We start from the raw sequence: 19,520 nt of genomic DNA on the forward strand, positions 1-19,520 counted from the left end.
CAGCAGGTCTCGCGGGAACGGCGGGACCCTATTTAAGGCCCGGGAAGCTCGTCTCTACCCTTTCCGTTGTCTCCCATCGCTGCGGTAAGGCGGCTGCCGGAGTGCCGGGTTCCTGACAGGCGGGGGCAGGGGTGGTCCTTGCCGGGCTCTTCCCTTCACATCTTGCCCTCTCGGAGCCTGGCGGTGCTTCGCGGAGTCAACACAGGGGGATAGAGCACCTTTCCCTCACAAAAACCCAGGGCGGAGCCTTCCCCTCCGCCCTGCATCCTGTCGTGAGGCACAAGCGGTCCCGCTCCCTCCCTTCCCCGAGGCCCCTCGCTCTCAGGGCTGACTTATCTCTCTGTACCCCCCGCAGTGTGGAGAGACGAAGGCAGCGGGAAGCGTCCCATGGCACCGGCAAGGCCGTCAGATGGCCCCGAAGGCTTTGTCCGCTGCGCGGCCGCGCCCGGCGTGAGCAGCTGGCACGGGGTAGTAGGCCTTGCCAGCGGGGACCGCTGGGGAGCTGGAGTCGTGACTTTGACCGTCCGTAGGTAAGGGGGCACATCGAGTTGACCACATCTCTGAGTCTAGGGCTGATTAGGTGAGGTTTGGGATGTCAGAGACAGAGGGCTGTGAATCTGAGACTTCCTACCACTTGTAGACAAGCTTGCCCGAGAGTGCTGGTCTGCATTACTGTGAGATGAAGTATTTATCTATACTTGTACCTTTTACTTTCTTATATTTTTTTTTTTCTTATAAGCTGCATCAGGAAAAGTAGTCGTAACCTGCAGTGTTCCGGGTTCCAAATGCTGTAGGCACTTAAGTTCAAATGGATTTGATAACTTTTAAAACAAGGAAAAGTCACTGCGTAGCCTTTTGGCCCAGACTTCTAGTACGTGTGCAGCAGTAACTTGGTATACCTTTTGGTTGAGAGTATCATTTGGTTGAGTGTATCATTTGCTGCAAGGTATATGTAAGTAGGAAAAATGCGGTAATAAATTGCCTGGTAAAGATCAGTCTGCTAAATCTAGAAAATCTACAGCTTGCTTAAGGATGGTGTCAGCACTAAAAGCAATTTAGGCTAAAAAAAATCCCATTGTTTATGATTAGTAGTATATTTTTAAAGATGTTAAAAGACTTATTAAAACAATCTTCAGTAGATTGAACCATTGGCTACTTTTTGCACTAGGCTGAGATTTGAAAATGAGCTTTGTAGAGTATGACCTTGAGAGCAGTTAATTCAACATAATAGCAACTCTGTATAATAGGGGCTTTAAAAAGGTCTGTAATAGGACAATATAAAGTATATTATGATTTTAAAGTTTGTCTTTTTTTTTTTGTTTGTTTGTTTAGAGGCCACACTTAGCAATTTCATGTTTGAAATGTTCTAAATGTGGATGATCAAACCCAAACTGGAAGCAATGCTCAGGACTTCTTAGGAATATATACCTTCTGCTAGAAAGTAAGTGTGCTCCTGTCTAATGACAATTGCAAATACTTTTAAAAATTGCTTTCTGACAGTTCACAAATCTCAAGCAATTTTTAATACATCTTTTGAGTAAACTGCAAGTTCAGATCATCTTAGTTAATATTAATTTTAAAAGATCATGCTCTAATCTACTCCCCTTTTATGCTTTGCCCTCTTAAGTCTGCCAGTGTCTTAAGTGGCCAACACAGAGGGGTATAAAAGTTCTCTCTCAAACCCAGAGATAAGGTTGAAACTTTTCTCTGGATCATGCTGAGAGGAACACAGTCATGATACTCCCTTCAGGAAGCTGGTAAATCAGCTTCATTAATAGCTTATAGGTAGACTTTGATCTGTCATCTGATTATTATGCTATCCAAGCCTTTGTACCAGTTTCATGTAAATCTTGCTTACTTTTTCAGGTTTCTCAAGTCTGGTGCTTTATGGACATATGTGATAAATGTCTTCAGTGAAAACAGGTCCTTGAAAATTGGTTGATCTCCAGGTAGGTAGTGTAAAAGGGATTATCAGATGCTAGTGGATGGTTTGCCTTCTCTATCTGAAGTTAAATTTTTTCCTTACCTGAAAACAAAACAAACAAAAAAAACCACCAAAAGCTCAACCTTAGGCCAGTTACCTCTTGTGTATGCAGGATGCTGACTGCAAATAAAGTGTCTTTTACAGGGAGGAAACCAGCATGTGCAAGGGACTTGAACTTATATTAGACATCTTATGGTTTCAATGAGTGGCCAGTTTCTGAACTCATACTACACGGCTCCAGTTGTCACCTGCAATGTATTGTCTTGAACGTGGAATTGAGACAAGCAGTTGCTAAAACTATGTCCCTTCAACGGTCATGTTTAAACAGGAACCTCACCATTTGTTGAAATAGGTTTCTTACCAAAAACTCATGTAACTTAACGTCTGTGTGGATTAATTGAAATAAAATATATGAGAATGCTACCAGAAGCTTGTGTGTTCTGAAGATTTCTTTTTGGGTACTTCCTGTATCTAAATACTTTGTGTTTTCATGCAGAAACATTTTCTTACATGCAAACTTGATAAGTTTAACCTTTAATTTACAAATCCATTGAAAATGCACTCCTTAATATTCATCTTCTATTCTGAATGTCTGGTCATGGTTTTCTGAAGTATTTCAGAATGTAAAAACGCTGAGATAACTGGGCAACTTCTAAGTTATTTCATTAGGCTGCATTTACATATTCTCCAACTTAGTGAAAAGATTGTCTCAAACTTTAGAAGAACAGTTATCCTTAGCAAGCATCCCATCACCTCTTTCAAATAAACAAAAGAAAATTTTGCAATATTCCATGTAAAAAATGACTGCATAGATCTTCTGAGAGAAAGATCAATATCTGTGAAAGAAAGCTTGTATGTGTTTTTCAGTTGCTTATGTTTAAGCAAATGCTAAAAACCTTTTCCCCAGTGGTAGAAATTGAAGTGATTTATGTGCATCCTATTACTAGCCTTAGAAAGCAGAAACAAGGACATAAGATAGTAGCTTGCCGGCACTCCCCACTGCCTACACAGGGAAGCGAGTGGTTTTAGGGCCAAATTCTTAAATATGCTCTGTTAGATTCAACCCCAGTCTGGCTAGGAAGTCTTCTGGTTGTTGTCTCTGCTTAAATATAAAGTGGTGTCTTTTGTGGTCTTGTATTTGTAGCCCACTAGGCTTACGTAAGTCTTGTCCTCTGGACTTGTGTTTTAATAAAAGATGAAACTGAATTTGAAGGGTATACAAAAGTACTTTATATTAAACCTGTCTGACAACTGTCTGGTTCCTGTTATGAGACAGAATGAATCATTTTCCTGCAAGCCTTGTCAGTCATTTTATAGACATTTGTCCTCTGCAGTCACACTCAAGGAATAAGCTTTAGTCTATTCAGTCTTGCCTTATGTGAGAGTGGTTTCATATCTGATTCATGCTGCCCTGTCCAGGTTTTTTAAATCTTGCTTCTTTCATGTTCTGTACTAATTGATAGTATTCGACATAGATAGGCTTCTAAATGTTCTGTCCTGTTCTCATTAACTAGTAAGCTTGTTTACATTTGGTAGCTTAGGATAATATTTTCAGTGAGCTGTCTACACTTCCAGAGCTTTCTGAAGGGAGTGGAAGCTATCTTGGAATTACAGTTGGAGTTTTCCTTTCCAGACTCATTAGCCAGGCAATAAATAGTGTTAAAATCCATCTGCGGCTCTGTCCATGAGGATCTTGTCAGAATCAAAGATCTTTTGGAGTCTGCAGCCATGGTTAGTTTTGAGTATTCTGTTGGGTTTCTTTTTTTTCACATCAGTATATGCTAAAACCAGAACTTTGAAATCTTTTCACTTAAAACTATTTCTTCCTTTCCTTTCTGAATTAATGGTCTCAGTGTATAGTAGGAGTCCCTTCTCTTTCATGGTATCTATCATGCCCTTTGACTCATGTTCTGTGCTTAGGTGCTGACACCTGAGACTTGTTTGGGTTTTTTTGAGGCATTGCTATTCAACCTCATGCTGTGAGATTGGTGATAAAAAGTACCATTAAATTCTAATGACTTGGTCTTTATTCACAAATTTGTTCTAAAATGTTCCAGACAGGCCCTTGTTCATTCATCCCTGGTTTTTAAAAACTTTGGGAAAATAATCTCTATCACAGACAAATCATTCATTTGACTTTTGTAATGCAGCCGTCAGATGCTCAAAGACTCCTTTCATACTTGTTCATTTCTTGGGCTTGCAAATTCTTTTGCAGACTGCCTGCTTGTGATCCGTTTGAAGAGATTCTGTTAATTCTTGTATTGTTCCTTAAACATTGCTGCTGCTGCTTCAGTATCATACAGATTTAAACTGGGTTTTTCAGTTCTACTTCTTGTTTTGACATGACTTGTAGTTACTGAAAGGTACAGTTTCACATTCCTGGTTTAAAAGTGCTATTATTTTGTGTGTTTTGATTTGCCCATCAGAGTGATTAAAACTTGTCTTTTAAGCAACATTCTATCTGTTTAGCCATACTGCACCATTTTTAACTGGTATTTTAAAGTAGTTTCATTATTCTCCTTTTTTAGCTTTCCTAAAGGGAGAAAGTTGCCTTAAATTTCAAAGAAGTTCAATGTAGAAATGTTTTAGGATGTGCTGCTTTCAACTACTGACAGCTGAAATTTTGTTTCCTGTCAGTCTTTCTGTTGCAGAAGATAAGCTTTTTCATGTTAATGGCTTACACGCTTGTAAGTATACTGGCAGTCTGTTATACAAGTTAATGCAGTGTTAAAGTCCTCATTTGCTGTAGCTATTAATGAAGTACCCACATGCCACTAAGTGATAATGTTGCATGTCCACTCTTTGCTGTTCTGTCTTTCTGAAATATCTGGTCAGAAAGACTGATGGAGAGATATAATTGACTCTTAAACATGATTGTTATCCTGATTTTACACAGCATAAATGGATTCAGTTTGCTGGTTTTAGTGCATCTGGAGAGAGCAAGAATGAAAATAGTATACTTGAGACTTCATTCATGGTGAATGCTTAAAGTTTTGCCTACCTCATTCTTAGGCAATCTTAAGGCAATAATTAAAAAATGTGAAGATTTATTTTTATTTTTTTCCAGTAGAACTGGTTTAATACAAAATCAAATTTAGAGTTTGTATTTTAAACTAATGAAGTATCCAATAGTTTCATGGGTTTATAAGGCTCATGACTTTTACATTTGAGTATTATCACTCAGTTGGGGCCATTATTCCATGCTAAAAACTGATTTTGAAGAAACTGGTTGGCATAATATGTCACTTGAGAGCACTCTGTTGTGTGACTTCTTGTGAGTAGTTATACTAAGAAATCTCTTTTCAAGTAACTTTGACTTGTTTCTATTACATCTTTAGGCTTTTTGGAATATAAATATGTTGGTTCAGGGATCATTCACCTAATTATATTTATGGTATATCATGTTAAAGTAGTGAAGCAAAACAAAGGGATTAGTATTAGCCTAGGAATATGAAGTAAGTCTAAATCTGTTCTGATAAATCTTTATTGTTGTATATGACCTCATTCATCCTGACCACCACCTTGTGGACTGTATACTTGGGGCTGTGCAGTTTGCTAAGGGAGAGCTGGTTTGTATGAATCCTGTCCTCTAAATGAAGTTATAAGATTGAAAGTTTTCCTTTTATTACTCATTGGAAAAGTGAAGACTAGTAGAAGAAAAAAAGCCAAGTTTGCTGGAGAACAGTCAAGGGCTAACTAATTGGCTTACACCATTATAGATTTGTATTAACTAGCCTTGTTAGAGGCTAAATAATATAAGCAAAACTGTCATTTTATAAATTTTTGTATGTATGGTTTGCTCAGTAGGGATCATATGAGAGTTTGGGGGAAAATAAAGATGGAGGAAAGCTATAATATGGCTTTTAATCTCTACATTTGTGTTTATCTTGGCTATTGATTGCAAATGTAGGAATGCTGCTTTGGCTTTTCATTAACTGAATCTGCAAGAAGGTTAAATTTGTTCAGCAAGACTGAAGATTGTCACAGAAGGTGGAATATTTTCATACCTGTGTATGCATTCTGTGTTCTAGCACGCAGTTGAAAAACATGGTATTTCCTACTTCCTTTTAGTAATTCGTTACAACTGTTAAGACTCAATGATCAAATGCAGGTAGAAAAGCTGTAGAATGAAATGTGCTTGAGGAGTAACGTGTGCTGAGCCCTGGACTATTGTTTTCTGTACACAGGGCTACACGCAAGGGTCTGGCAAGGCACAAGAATTCTTATTCTCCCGTTTTTTTTTGAATTGAGAGCAGTTGTTGGGGGACCATCTTAAAAGCCTGGTACTCCTCAAGAATTTCAGTTCTTACGCGCTTGGCAATATCGGAATTTGTGTGATGACTTTTACTTAGTACATAGGTTTGTGATCTGCAGGGTTTGTACTGCTTTCTTTTTAAGAATCTAAAGTTTGGACGCAGGTATTAATGTTAGAGTCAGGTTTATGACTCTCTGTGTCCTTACATTAATATATCATACATACTGATCTTCAGTGGAAAGCTCAGAGGCAATACTCAAGTAATAACAGCTACTTGTCCTAACTATTCAAGTTGATGGTTAGTTGCCTGTATCTTCCTTATGTTTCCTCCTGCTTTCACATAATGTTACAGTCATATCCAAGATTTCTCATTTTATGCAAGGAGCAAAATAGCAGTAGGGTGAGAATATAGGCTGAATGCACACAGAGAAACAATGATTGTGCATCCCATGTATTCTGGTTTAGATCAATGCAGGCAGACATTTCTTACAAAAGTACAGCTTATGAGATGGAAAACCCCTCTTCTTATGGTCATCAGCTATCAGATCTATATGTAACATGTTTTCTTAAAGCTTTCTACATTTAGTTTCTGATGCAACTCACACTGGATTTTTCCACACATCAATACTTTTTCTTACCTAAATAAAGGTGAAAGCTGTGTGACCTTCACTGACGTTCATTGCTGCAAGAGAGGACCTTTTCTGTTCAGTGAACTTTGATGTAAAGATGAGAGTTTTCCTCCTATGCTTCGATATTTAATTTCTACAGCTTTGACTCAGTGCATAGATGCTGAATGCTTGAAGACTGAAAACACTCAGTCTTTCAGATCGAAAAAGGTACAGAGACTGACAACAATGACTTGGCATGTTCAGATTGTGTTGTGCTTACTGTAAGACACAAAGTTAATTTAATTCACAACACAGTCTAAAAAATGTATTTCAATTAAATATACCTTATTAAAATCATGAGCAGGAGTAATTGGAAATAGGCATACCCCTAGCAAGAGCAGTGTGCACAAAACCAGGGGGTAAAAAAGTGCTGGAATTTCCTGCTTTTAGCACTGGCTGGGTTTGGAGATGATAGGTTATGTGTATCTCTGGTTTGTTTAATGTAGCAGGTGAGGTCATTTTATTTCCTTCTCAGTGGTATATTGCACACTAAAGCAGAGGTGGTATGTGGGGCCTATGATTCAGAGTGTTTTTCAGACTGTCTCCTGACAAGTGAAAGGACTGCATGAAAGTAAATTATATAAGGACATTTGGCTTGGATTTTACAGTGCTCTTGCCATTGAGTCTTAATGCAGATGATGTAGGAGGATGAAGTCCCAGCTTCTGTTTGGCTGTATCATGATCAGTGCCTTCAAAATAGAATATTATCTCATGTAGTTTGGAAAGTGAAAGAAAATCAATTGCAACTCTGTAGGAAAAAAAACCCACCAAACTGCAAGCTGCTTGGAAAGACTGATAACTAATGTTCTCAGGATTTTAGTAATGGATCCTATTAGGTTCATCGCGTCTTTTTTTTTTCCCTCCAAAGTGTAAACATAAAATACATACATCACACTTGACTGATAAAGTAACCAGAACGGAATAAAGCCAAGAAAATATACAGAAGGATGAAATCTGTGTTCAGAAATAATGTGGACTCCCTCACATACCCAGACTCAAGACGCTGATTTCAGGTCCAGTATGGCACAAATGTTTTAGAGTTGCTGTTAAGGTGTGACATCCAGATACCTCTGGGCTTTTTCAAAATCTGTGTTTTAGACCTTGCTGCTGCTGTTTCAATTTGCAGATAGGTTATGGCCCCTTTGTCCTCTGATGTGTGCTATAGAAGACAAAAACCCAACAAACAAACAAAAAAGTAAGTAGAAAAATTGTACAAATAAGTAACAGGGTGACCTTTTTTACTGCTATTGAGGTGCTGTATCTCTGTTTTTTCTTCCAAACTAAAGTTTTATTGCTGGATCTTTTTTTACTCCCATTATTTCATCTGTTCTCACCTGATTTGATGTAAGACCTTACAGTGTGTCAATTACCATGAGTCAAAGACGAAGGAAGATCTCAAGGTACTCCTGTAGCTTGGTCCTATTAAACTCTACACCATGTTCCTCAGGCTGCCAAGTTCTTTCTGGTCTCCTCAGTCTACAGTCTTCCTCTGCAGTAGCCATGATTTTCACATCTGGTGGAGCTTCCTCCAAACAACCAGTTTATAAAACTCAATAGGTTTATTATAGTGTTTGAGTTTTGTTATTGCTGTTTCTCAGAAATGCTAAACAAAAACCCTGTCTTCAACTAACAGAATATGGAGAGCAACCTCTTATCTCAAACTGCTTCACCACACTATGAGTTACAGGGCTGCTTAATTCTTATTAAATTGTTGCATTTTTACAAAGTGGAGATTCAGTGAAACTGTGCTTGATCACTTGAGCAGAATCAGGACCCCCCCTCCTCTCTGCAAAGCTCAGTTATCTTTCTGTGGTTGCTACTGATAGCCTACTGTCTAAATTGATTTGAGGTGCTGTCCTCAGTCTTGCCTCTTTCTTACCCCTGTAGCTCACCTCACCATTCCTGCTCTGTGCTGTGCTACCAGGTGCCCAGTCAGAAGGTTTGGGGATATATAAAGTTTGGTTATTTGTACCATTTCTCACTAATCCATATGCTGTTAACCTGAGCTCGTCTTTGATCTTGTTCCGCAGGATATGACAAGTTTTTGGCTTAACTCATGCATTTTCTCAATTCCCTTTGGTTTTTGCTTTAAGAACAATGATCTTTAATCCTCTGTGTAAGTGATCTGTCCTTTCATTGTGGCTTCTCAGTTTAACTGTGAATTATTCCCATTTCACCATTTTCTGTTTTCATTCATACCGAGTTTACCTTAAGAAGGTTTTTAATATCCTCCCAATATTTTGTGTGAGCACAGAGAGAAAAGGACCCTTGTAATTTCTAATTGGAATCTTTGAAGTAGTTATAGACTGCAATGTAAATGCCTTTAGTTTTATTCTGTTGGACTTTTACATAGTTTATATATGTCTTTATTGCACTGAGATTTGAGCACAAGTCAGACTGCTTAAGAAGGTCTTGCACAAAACTTAGTAGTGCAAAATGTTGTTGCCATTTTCTTGTGGAAAAGTAAATTAGAGATGAATATTTCATGTACTGAAAAGGGGGTGGAGAAGATTTGTTTTTGCTGCCAAGTAAATTATTTTCAGTTGTCAGATTTCAAAGCTCCAAGTAAGAATATCATATGGATCATCTGTTTGCTTATACTCCCAGCTGCCATTCATTCTACTCTGGCAGAATTTCTCATGGTAGAGCCTATAAATTGCATGTTTTGAAGTAATTTAAAATAAAGGCTTTGAGGGTAGGGTGTTTCAGAACTGGATTCTTTCCAGTCTTTTTGGAATTAGAGTTTTACTGTTGATGTCAATAGAGCAAACTTTGGCCGGCGGTGCATGGTTTGCAAATCCCACTGCTGGTTACTAAAATCAAAATCATTGGTATTCCTTAATCTCTTCAGGTGGCAGGGTGTGTTTGGTTCAGAAGGGTAATTTGCATTGGCCACACTGAAACTCTTGATAATATCATTCTTTACTTATGTCATGAAGCCAAGAGGCAATCAAGGAAACAGAAAACACACAGACACAGTTCTTTTAAGATGTTTTAGTTCATGCCCCATGTATCATCAGATACATCACACAATATAAGTAGTCTTGCAAATACTAACTATTTTAGTCGGCAGGAGCTTGATTTGATTATGTTTTTGTTATGATGCCTTTCTTCTAAGAATCTGAGCTGGTCCTGTGTAATACTTGGTTTTTGTCTCAAAATACAGCTCTGGAGGTAGAGTCACTGTTTGCTGTTCATATCCATAGTCTAGAACACTGCAGAGCCAACCTGTAAATGAAAACAATCACTGAGCTAAAGGGTTTTAGGAAAAGATGAGTTTGTACAGGGAATGGTGTGAAAGACTTGATCTAGAATACAAGGACAGACTCAGATTGCTGTGTGCATGCTTTAGTGTTATTGTTGTAGCATCACTGGGGTAAAAGAAAATCCTATTTAAACAACATGTCATTAGTTGTAATTAAAAACTAGATATAACAGAGTTAAAATAATTAAACAAACCTACATAGAGAATGATAGCTTGAGGAAGCACCATGAGATGTCTGAAAAACAGTTTATAGCCATCACATGCAGGGGTGTAATTCCAATTTTAATTTGAAGCTGGAAAGCTACCCCAAATTTGATTTAAGTTTTTTAGCATGGACTGAAGAAAAATGTAGATATGGTTGTGTGAATGTTTCTGAAGAATGAAAGCACAGAGTGAAGATGCAGTGAGTTGTGTTTCACCTCTCATTTAGGAGTCTTGAGAGCTGGGTTTGGTTGTTTTTGTTTGAAATAGCTCAATAAACACCATTAACTGAATGCCACCTGTGGTGGGAAGTCCATTCATTCAGTCCCCTAAAAACATTAACTGAGGGGGGAAAAATAATCAAAGTCCCTGCTAAAGAGATGCTAAATCTTGTTTGTGACAACATAAGCTTTGGTCCACCAACAAAGTATTGATGCACGTTGGATTACAAATTCAAAGTCAACATGGGTATTAGTTGGTGATCAAAACTTATCTAGAGCTGATATAGTGTTGGCAAGAACAGAATGAAGCATGGACCAAAATGTGGACGTTACGGGGAATAAACAGGAAGAATTAGAGAGCTGCAGGCATAGCCTGCATGACTGGAATGCTGTGATGGATACATAGTTTTTAGCAAAGATAGGCCGGGAAGGCAAGTTGGTGGAGCTGCTCTTCAGGTGAGACAGCAACTGTAGTATGTCAAGATTTGCCTAGGGGTGGATGAAGAATGAGTCCAGAACTTATGGGTAAGAATTAAGGGGCAGACTAGCACAGGTGGCACTGTTGTGGGCCTGTTACTACAGGCCACCTACCTGATCAGGAAGTCAATGATGCAGCTGAAAGCAACCTCATGATCACAGGCCCTGGTTTTTATGCAGGGCTTCAACTACCCTGATAATCTGCCAGAAAAACAACACAGCTGGGCACACGCAGTCCAGGAGGTTCCTACATTGACTTTTTGACACAGTTGATGAAGGAGTCAGTAAGGAGAGGTGTGCTGCTGGACCCTCTACTAACAAAGTTTGGTTGGGGATGTGAACGTTGGGGGCAGCCTTGGGTGGAGTGACCATGAGGTAGTGGAGTTTAGGATCCTGCATGGAGGAAGCAAGGTAATAAGTTGAATTACAGCCCTGGATTTTAGGAGAGCTAACTTCATCCACCTGCATGTGATGCTATGCAATCTGCTCTAGGTGAACTTGCTTTAGCAGGGGGTTTGGACTAGATAATGTCCAGAGCTTGCTTCCAGCTTCAACCACTCTGTAATTTTGTAAAACTCAGTATGTCTAGTCTACATTGAAACTGAACTAGTCCTTGTTTGATGATTTATATATCAAAGCTAGAAGCATGTCACAGACCTCTCACATTTCTGACCTGTTATTTAACAAGAGGGGGGATATTCAGTACAAGGAATTGGTTATCGGTGTCTGGAGGTTGATATTTTAGGAGTCTGAAATATACTTTGTTCACACGCATAATCTAAAAAGATGTCCAAAACACAAGCCACACGATTAAGTGTATTACATAACAACTCAGTAACGTTGCTCTAAAAGCTCACTTGATCTTTCTGATCTTGGATAATTTTTCCCTCCAGAATTGTTTGCAGGCAGCTTGTCCAGAAAACAAATTGTTCATTTAGGTAATTGCTATTAATTCAGCTGGAATAAACTTAGGCTGATATCATCTCTGCTTGTTAGAAAAGCAGTGCTCAAATTCAGTGAGAGCATCTTTGAGTTTTCAGATGCCATTGGTTGTATTGGTGGTGTGGTTTCTGTCCTCGTGTAACTAGCAGCAGAGCCATTTGAGATCACAGACTGTGGTTCTTTGCTCCTTGTTCAGCTATAGCTCTGCTGAACACAGCGCTGGGGGTTTTACCACATTTGCTTGTTGCTTTTGATTCCAAGCTGTTTGGAGCAGGTCTGCTTATGTAAACATGCATACAGGAACAATCTGCGCCAGGATTGGATGGCTACCCAACATTAATCAGAACAAAGACAGAGGACTCATCAGGAATGTAGGTCCCAGCAGGCCCAGCTTCTGGGGGCATTATGTCTTCAGGAAAGAGTTAGGCAGTGAGGAGGAGGGTAATGGAAATGGATGGGACCTCATTACAATTTGCATGCCTGTAAAACTATGCTCTCAGACTCTTGTAGAACAAGAGAAGGGTACAGTTCCCTCACTTGGGAGTTAATTTTCTGTTCTCTCCCTGGAACTGCAAACTTATAAATGAGCCTGAAGGGCTCAGTGCAGTGTAAGAAAGTCCACTGTAATTTGTACAGAATCAGTCTGTGCTGCGATAGCAGAGAGGAACACGGTGACTAAGCCAACAGGGAGCACCATGAAATTGCATTTAGACTTCTTGCAGTATGCAAATTAATCTGCTTAGACCTAATTTTGTGGGGGAGTTTGTGCTATGAAGTCTGTGTGTATCCTAAGGGGACCTGGTTCTCTGTAGTGTTGGGCATCCAGCAACAGTGCAAGATACATGGCGTTAATGTCTTAATAATAGTAATTTCTACAACTGTTTTAAATAGCTGTAATTGTGTGCTGAGCAATAGAAGCAAACATGTCTCCTTATAATCATGCTTCTACAAATAACTGATTTTACTGTATTGAGTAAATTAGTTCCTTCTTGTGTTACCCATTACGTCATTGTACCCATGGTACAACAGTCAAACACCTTGACTAGCCAAGGACAAAAGTGTGCTTTTGATAAAAGGTGTCCTTGTGCCTCATTTATTCAGGGCACCTTAACTGTTATAGTCTCTGCATATGGTAACAGAGCTGCTTTTATCAAGCAGGTGACAGTTTATAACGCTTATTCACATAATGTGAAAGAAGCTTCCAGAAGTGAGAAAATTCTAGTGGAGTGTCATATATAGGTTTTTTAAACCTAATGAATTGTAACAAAAGAGGATTTTGGTCTTGTGAAGGAAATGTTCGTGTATCAAATCCAGGACATTTTGTATAATATCACGATAATTATATTGGAACACTGGGACACAAAAATAACCGCATGTAAAGTGTCAAAAAATCATATCTTCAAGTCTGTTGTTACTAGAAAATAGGTCAATTTGCACTGTTTTGAAGGATGTTTGTGACCTTTCTGGTAACGATCTTATTGGCTTGTCCTTATTCAAATTACAATTCTATCTCAAAAATAACACCTGGGTACATTTGCTGTTCGAATGCTGAGGTGGAGGACAAAAATCTTCCTGAATGCTTAATTGAATGAAACATTTCTGGTCCACATTTGTGTTCCTGGTGATCGATTGTTCTGGCTTAGCAGCTCTGCTGGCTGCATACAAATACAGGGTACCAGAGGCCTTTTCAATAAGCACACCAATTTAGTTAAGCTGCCTAAACTTCTTGTACCTTTTCCACATTACTAATTTAAATTGGCAGTACTTGTGAATGGTATTGGGTTGTCAGCACTACAGAAAAGAACTGTTCCTTTTGTTCGCAGAACTAGTACAATGTGAGCTTTCTCATCTGGTACCACAGGATGACTGCGGTGAAGAGGAGGGAGAAGTTCCCATCCTCCATCTGAAGCAAGAGCCACAAAGGACAAACAATCTTATAACTTGGCACTAGACTTAGCAGAGGAGTTGCTGCTGAATCCCATGGATACTGGTTTATGCCGGTAATCTCCGCAGTTTTTGCTGGGGTGACAGTGCACAGTAACAAAACCCCATCTACAACAAAGCAAAGATCAATACACAATGTTTACCTTGCTTTGTTATATGTCAATAACTCTTGACTCTGTGCTCTTTAGAGGAGCTAGTAACAGCACAGCTATCTTCCTGTACTCATGTGCCTTTATATGAACCAAGCAATCTAATTAATATTTTTATTAAAAAATATGTAAAATCATATATCTTCTAGTACCTCAGATGTACCTTATTTAACTGTTAAAGAGCAATTTATTTATATTTGAATCACCTTCACATTAGTAGCAATCAAGATCAGAGTGGCAAACATGTATGTTCTGAAGTTCTTGCTAGTAAAGCAATCAGATTCCGTAAATCTATTATCAAGGTTTCTTCATCTTACCTAGAAACATTTCAGTCCTACAGATTATCACATCACAAAATCTTGCTACTTTGCCATTTGGCAAAAGGCTTTATTCTGTGAGTTAAATAAAACTCTAAACCTATTTCTGCTTCTCATGTGCCAACTAGAAAAGCTCTGTTCCAAAAATACCCCATACAGGTGGCTGTAGCGCCCAGGAAGAGTGTGAAGTGGGTGTCTGGTTGCCAGTGTGATGGTTTCAGCACACTGGACATGCTGTTCCATTGAGGCTCTTGAAACCCTCTGGTTTTAGTGCTGAATACAGTTTAGCTGGGTAAAGATCACACTGAGAACCACTTTGAAGAGGGAGTATTTTTGGCAACTGCTGCTGAGATAATTACTTCTAAACCATTGCTTGTCCCAGTAATGAAACAGGTTTCCTGCACCCCTTCACGTGAAACAAGTTCTTTGTGCAGCTCCTACTTAGCTGGCAACTAACTTACTGAGCATCCCTCCATCTCGCTTCCTAGAGCTATCCTGGGGGTAGCTCTTCCAGTCCTGGACTTTTAATGTGATACTTCACCTCCATCAACATCTTCTCCAGCAGGGTTGCAGCACAGAAGGGAAGGTGAACAGCAGATTGGCTTAAATTCTTTTCCCTCCAAAATCTTAATGTTTCATGCCCCTGCCAAGTCTTCTTCCTGCTACCCACCTCCATTCCTCCTCCTCACCTGGTGAGACCAGGGAATCCATAATCCTGCTGCTCAAGGCACAGAATGCTTTGAAAATAAGCAATGTAGTACAGACTCATGCATCTTTTTAAAAACCATGTACCTGTTGAACTCTTTACAAGCTGGTTGTAAATTGTGTCATTGTTTACTGGTTCAGTTGTGTATTTTTCACATAGGCTCGCTCAGCAAAGGAATGTTTCCATTTAAGTCTCTTGGCAAGGTGAAGCAAAATCGTGGCTTGCAAAATCAGTTCTGTTCACATTAGAAAATGCTTGTTACTATTATTTGTGAACTTTGGATCAGGAATCCTCTGTGTTGCGTGTGCTCCCCAGTGACTGCTGTGTAATTAGGCCCTGATGTTTTGGCAGAAGAATGCTCCCCAGCCTGCTGCCAGACCAGTATGCTCCCTGGTGCACCTGCACAAAGCTTCCTGATAAAGCTGCTCTAATCGGCACCTGAAGGAATGTGGTGTAGATTGGCAGCAAGTCGCCAGTACAGTGGCTCCACTGTATCCCCAGTTAAGGTGTAACTGATATATAAACAGGAAAAAAAGCTGACTTTTTGTTTGTAACAGGCAGTGAATAGAGTTAGTGGATTAGATTTGTATTTTGGAAAGAGCAAATTTCAGTTGCTTTCAAACACTTGGCTTTGGTTTGGTCCTGCAAAGCTAAATCAGGAAACCTTACAATTATCAGATTTTTATTTTTCTCTATAACCTGCAATTCTTCCCATAGATAAGGACAAATTAATAGTTTCCCCCTTTTTTGAAATTCGGAATGAATTATAGCCATTCTTTCCAAAGTTTTTTCTAGCACTTTCTTTTGAGTAATTACTTTTCATATATTGATTTTTAAGTTATCAGCTAAGATCCAAGCCACATTCTGCTGAATTCTGCACATGCTTCTTGTGCTCAGGCAGTCTGCATTTTGGTAAGCTACCCAAATAAAACATATTAATAAGAGAGAAGTACATTTCTTACCCAAACACAGGTCATTGCAGAATCACATGGACCAGTAGTTAGGCCAATATGATTCAGTGCAACTGAATCACTGTCTGTACTAACTACTGCTCTCCACAATCCCGTTACACAATGGCTCTCATCAGATGTTACAAGTGGTAGACCAGCACCTAAGAGGGTAGCTGATATCTGTGGCTCCCTTAATTTAGATAACTTGCTGATGCAGACAGATATTCCTTGGAAGACAAGATTATTCCTTGAGCTTATTTTTCTCAGACATCCCATATACTTCTAGCTAAAGAATTACCAAGAAATCAGAACCAGAAATAAGAGCCAGAATGGGCCTGGGCTGACCGATTCTGTAGTTGATGGATGGTGTGGCTCTGTTAGTTAGCAGGCTGTGTGCTGTGTAATGCTCCTTTCTTTTGCGCCCTGCAGCACTGCAGAATGTACAGAACAGACTGAGGCATTGTCTTGAATAGGAGCCTTTTTAAAATCACAGCCTATAAATTGCTTTTTCCCCCTTCCAATATCTTAAAACCAGATAAGCTCCTAATGAAAAGCTTTCATATAACCTGCTTCTGCTCTCCAGAAGACAGACAGCAGAGCACCAGGGCAGCGTCACTGTGAACAGACCGTATCTCCTGGTGACTTGAAGAGCTTTCCTGATTAAAGATGTTTTCCTGACTCAAGGCCAGACCTGAGATAATGTAGCTACTTTTACTGTGATATCTGAGTAGGTTTGGAGTCTTGAATCTGTTTATCTCCTCTATGATAGAGCAAAGGCTGCACACCATTTACACAGCTATAGTGAAGAGCTGTGGCAGCGAGGGAATCAGAGCAGAATCTCAGAAATCACAGACTATCAAAACATTCCTCACCTTTTAATATTTTACTAATGGGGTGGATGCATTTTTGTCTTTTATTTTTGCTTACATTCCCAGGTGTCGTGGTCTATCACACTTCCTTTGAGACTGTGTAGACTTAAAATCATAACTCAAGTTAAACCCCTGATCATTTTAAGCTTGCTTGTTGGTAGTCCTGGAATATCATTTGATGCATTTGGCAATGATTTAATTGTTACCTTTTCACACAAGGTGAAGGAAAACAACAGAACATGTTGCTTTCTGAATGTTGTTCCCCAGATTTTGCAAGAGTCAGCCTCTGACCCATTTTGTATCTGTACCTTGGCAGGATGCAGTATTGCATGGGGGGACCCATAAAGGGGTCCCACTGTGACATGATCTCAAGGTCACCACCTCTGTGGCCTCAGAGCATCCAGCTCTGGATAAATCACAGCCTCACAAACCTTTCATCTGGCCTATACATCGCCACTGCAACAATGGGTTCACAGTGATATTAAGCAGCGGAGGAGATGGCCATAAATGTGACCTAGTGTGTGTGCTGCATGCCTTTAGTGGTGGCACCAGTTCCCACCAGGGAGGCTTCTGAGAGTCTTAGGGTTCTTTTAAAAAGGTTAATGAGGGAAGGGAGGTTCCAGCATTGCAACTGAATTTCAGAGTAACCCCCACCAGACTACTCCTCGTTCTCCTCTTGCTGAGGGTGTGGGGGTGCAACTGATGTGTTTCTCAAAGACCAGCTATGTCCTACTGCATTATTGATGGAAACAAACTGGCTTGCTTTAGCCTGAAAGACATGTAGAAGGAAAACTAGGTTCAGTTTGTTCACAGCATGAGACTACCTTCATTTCTAACAGAGCCAGTGTGGCTGCTGAGTTAGTGGTGAAATGCTGTGTGCTGTTCACAGTGCATGCACTCCTGCCCAGTCATTCACGTGGGTGTCAGCAGGGCAATACTCGTGTGCTCTTCATTTGTGGAAGAGGTGAAACCCAAATAAACGAGCCTTTAAGTAAGGGCCTGTGTTTAAGAACACAGTGGGACAGGGAGAGTTTGTACCAATCATTGTAATTTCTGATATTTCCATACACACATTCTAGTAAAATCTAGCTGTTAAAGTTTTAAGGACTTGCTGTCTTTTTAAGTAGCTCACATGGGAAATACAAAGGCAGATTCGTGTCCAGCCCTGAGATGTGTCCGGTTCACAGACCACTGCTGCAGCTTGCTTTACTCAAACTCTTTCTGGAAGATGGCCTTGGATGAAGTAGAGATGAGGTCAGTTTGAAAGTGGAAAAGCTCTGGAAAGGTGCTTCTACAGATTTCCTTTCCTAAGCCAACAGGAGCTTGGCTGGAAGAGCCCTGTGAGGAAAGGGGGGATGCGTGCAGCAAGTTGCTGAGTTATTAGTAACATCTTTGCAGTGTTAGGCAGAAGAAATAAAAATGTATTTTAATTTATTTGTAACTCTTTCCTTGCCTTGTTTATTTACTTGCACTTCATTTTCTCAGTCTGGGCAAAGGAAGGAATTTCTCCTTTTTCATTCATGTTATTAGTGACAGTATCCTCAGACATCCACGTTCACAGTGCAATATTTATCCATCTAAAAAGGAGTGCTTTTAAAATGAAATTATTCACAACTATTTTTATTTAATTTGGGATTTAAGTAATAGACAAAGTTGGACTAAACAATACCCTTTAGACAATGAAGCCCCTGCAAATATCTCTTTTTATTATGTACTGTTACCCAAAGGCTCAGCGATGTGGCAGTCAATAGATACACATATCTATATTCACTTTCCTTGTAGTTAAATTAACTTTAAAAGCAAATGCGCCATTAGCCTCTGATCATCAATCTTAACCGAATAATGGGGCTGTTTAAAGCCAGATAGGCTACCCCCCCCATTCTATTAAAATATTTACATTGTAATAATTCAGTAGTTTTTTGGTTTTGTTGTTTTTTTTTTTTGCTCTAAATGGAAGGCCTGTAAGTGGGTGAAAGTATTTTAAAGCAGGGTGAGACTGAAGGGACATGACATGTTATTGAATTAAGGGCCTTAGAAGGTGAGGGCCGTGCAGTCATAAATTCCAGGAATGCGGATGTGACTCTGAATGTGTATATGAAGTTGACAGAGTTTGACAGCTACCATCTGTGAACAATAATGTATAGAGAAGCAGGGCTACAAGACGCAGGATGGAATGTACCTATCAGGCTCTGAGGACTATAACAATTTACTACTCATTATCAGCGACCACGGTCATGATTAGCTGCAGGGGTTGGAATGAACCTTGGAAATTATGAGAACAAAGTTCCCCTTGTTAAAGCACAGTAATTAGTTTAATACATACGAGGGGAAAATGGGCAGGAGACTGCCTTTATTTTCTTGCTCAGTAACACTAAAAAACTACGCAATGAAAATGGATGGACTGTTACTTCTTTCTGCATCACTTGAAATGCGAGAAAACAGCTATTTTGTATTCATGCCCTTACTATTCCATGGCTTTCCACAACTCTTTGCAGCAGAGAATGGCAGAGACATAATTATGTAATAACTGAGTTTATGCTACATTTGCTGATCAAAGCTGATTTCCCAAGGT

The 19,520-nt window shown here is 39.5% G+C and overlaps 2 long non-coding RNA genes and 1 other non-coding gene across 3 annotated transcripts; 2 read left to right on the forward strand and 1 right to left on the reverse strand.

Moving 5' to 3' along the window:
• Window positions 1-73: 73 nt before the first annotated feature.
• LOC133279144 (uncharacterized) lies at window positions 74-2,383 on the forward strand. The gene is made up of 3 exons (XR_009746789.1): window positions 74-530; window positions 1,333-1,441; window positions 2,129-2,383. It is a non-coding gene; the product is annotated as an uncharacterized LOC133279144 (long non-coding RNA).
• Window positions 1,615-1,732, forward strand: LOC133265005 (small nucleolar RNA SNORA26). The gene has a single exon (XR_009741832.1). It is a non-coding gene; the product is annotated as a small nucleolar RNA SNORA26 (small nucleolar RNA).
• A 5,583-nt stretch (window positions 2,384-7,966) lies between the features above and the next one.
• LOC133275240 (uncharacterized) lies at window positions 7,967-8,577 on the reverse strand. Its single transcript, XR_009745448.1, has 2 exons — window positions 8,242-8,577; window positions 7,967-8,066 (listed from the first exon to the last, which is right to left on the reverse strand). It is a non-coding gene; the product is annotated as an uncharacterized LOC133275240 (long non-coding RNA).
• Window positions 8,578-19,520: the final 10,943 nt, after the last annotated feature.

This window comes from Pezoporus flaviventris, unplaced genomic scaffold (genome assembly GCF_033815535.1).
Source record: "Pezoporus flaviventris isolate CSIRO_AGI_PZ_B2104156 unplaced genomic scaffold, CSIRO_AGI_Pfla_v1 ptg000002l, whole genome shotgun sequence".
NCBI classification, from domain to species: domain Eukaryota; kingdom Metazoa; phylum Chordata; class Aves; order Psittaciformes; family Psittacidae; genus Pezoporus; species Pezoporus flaviventris.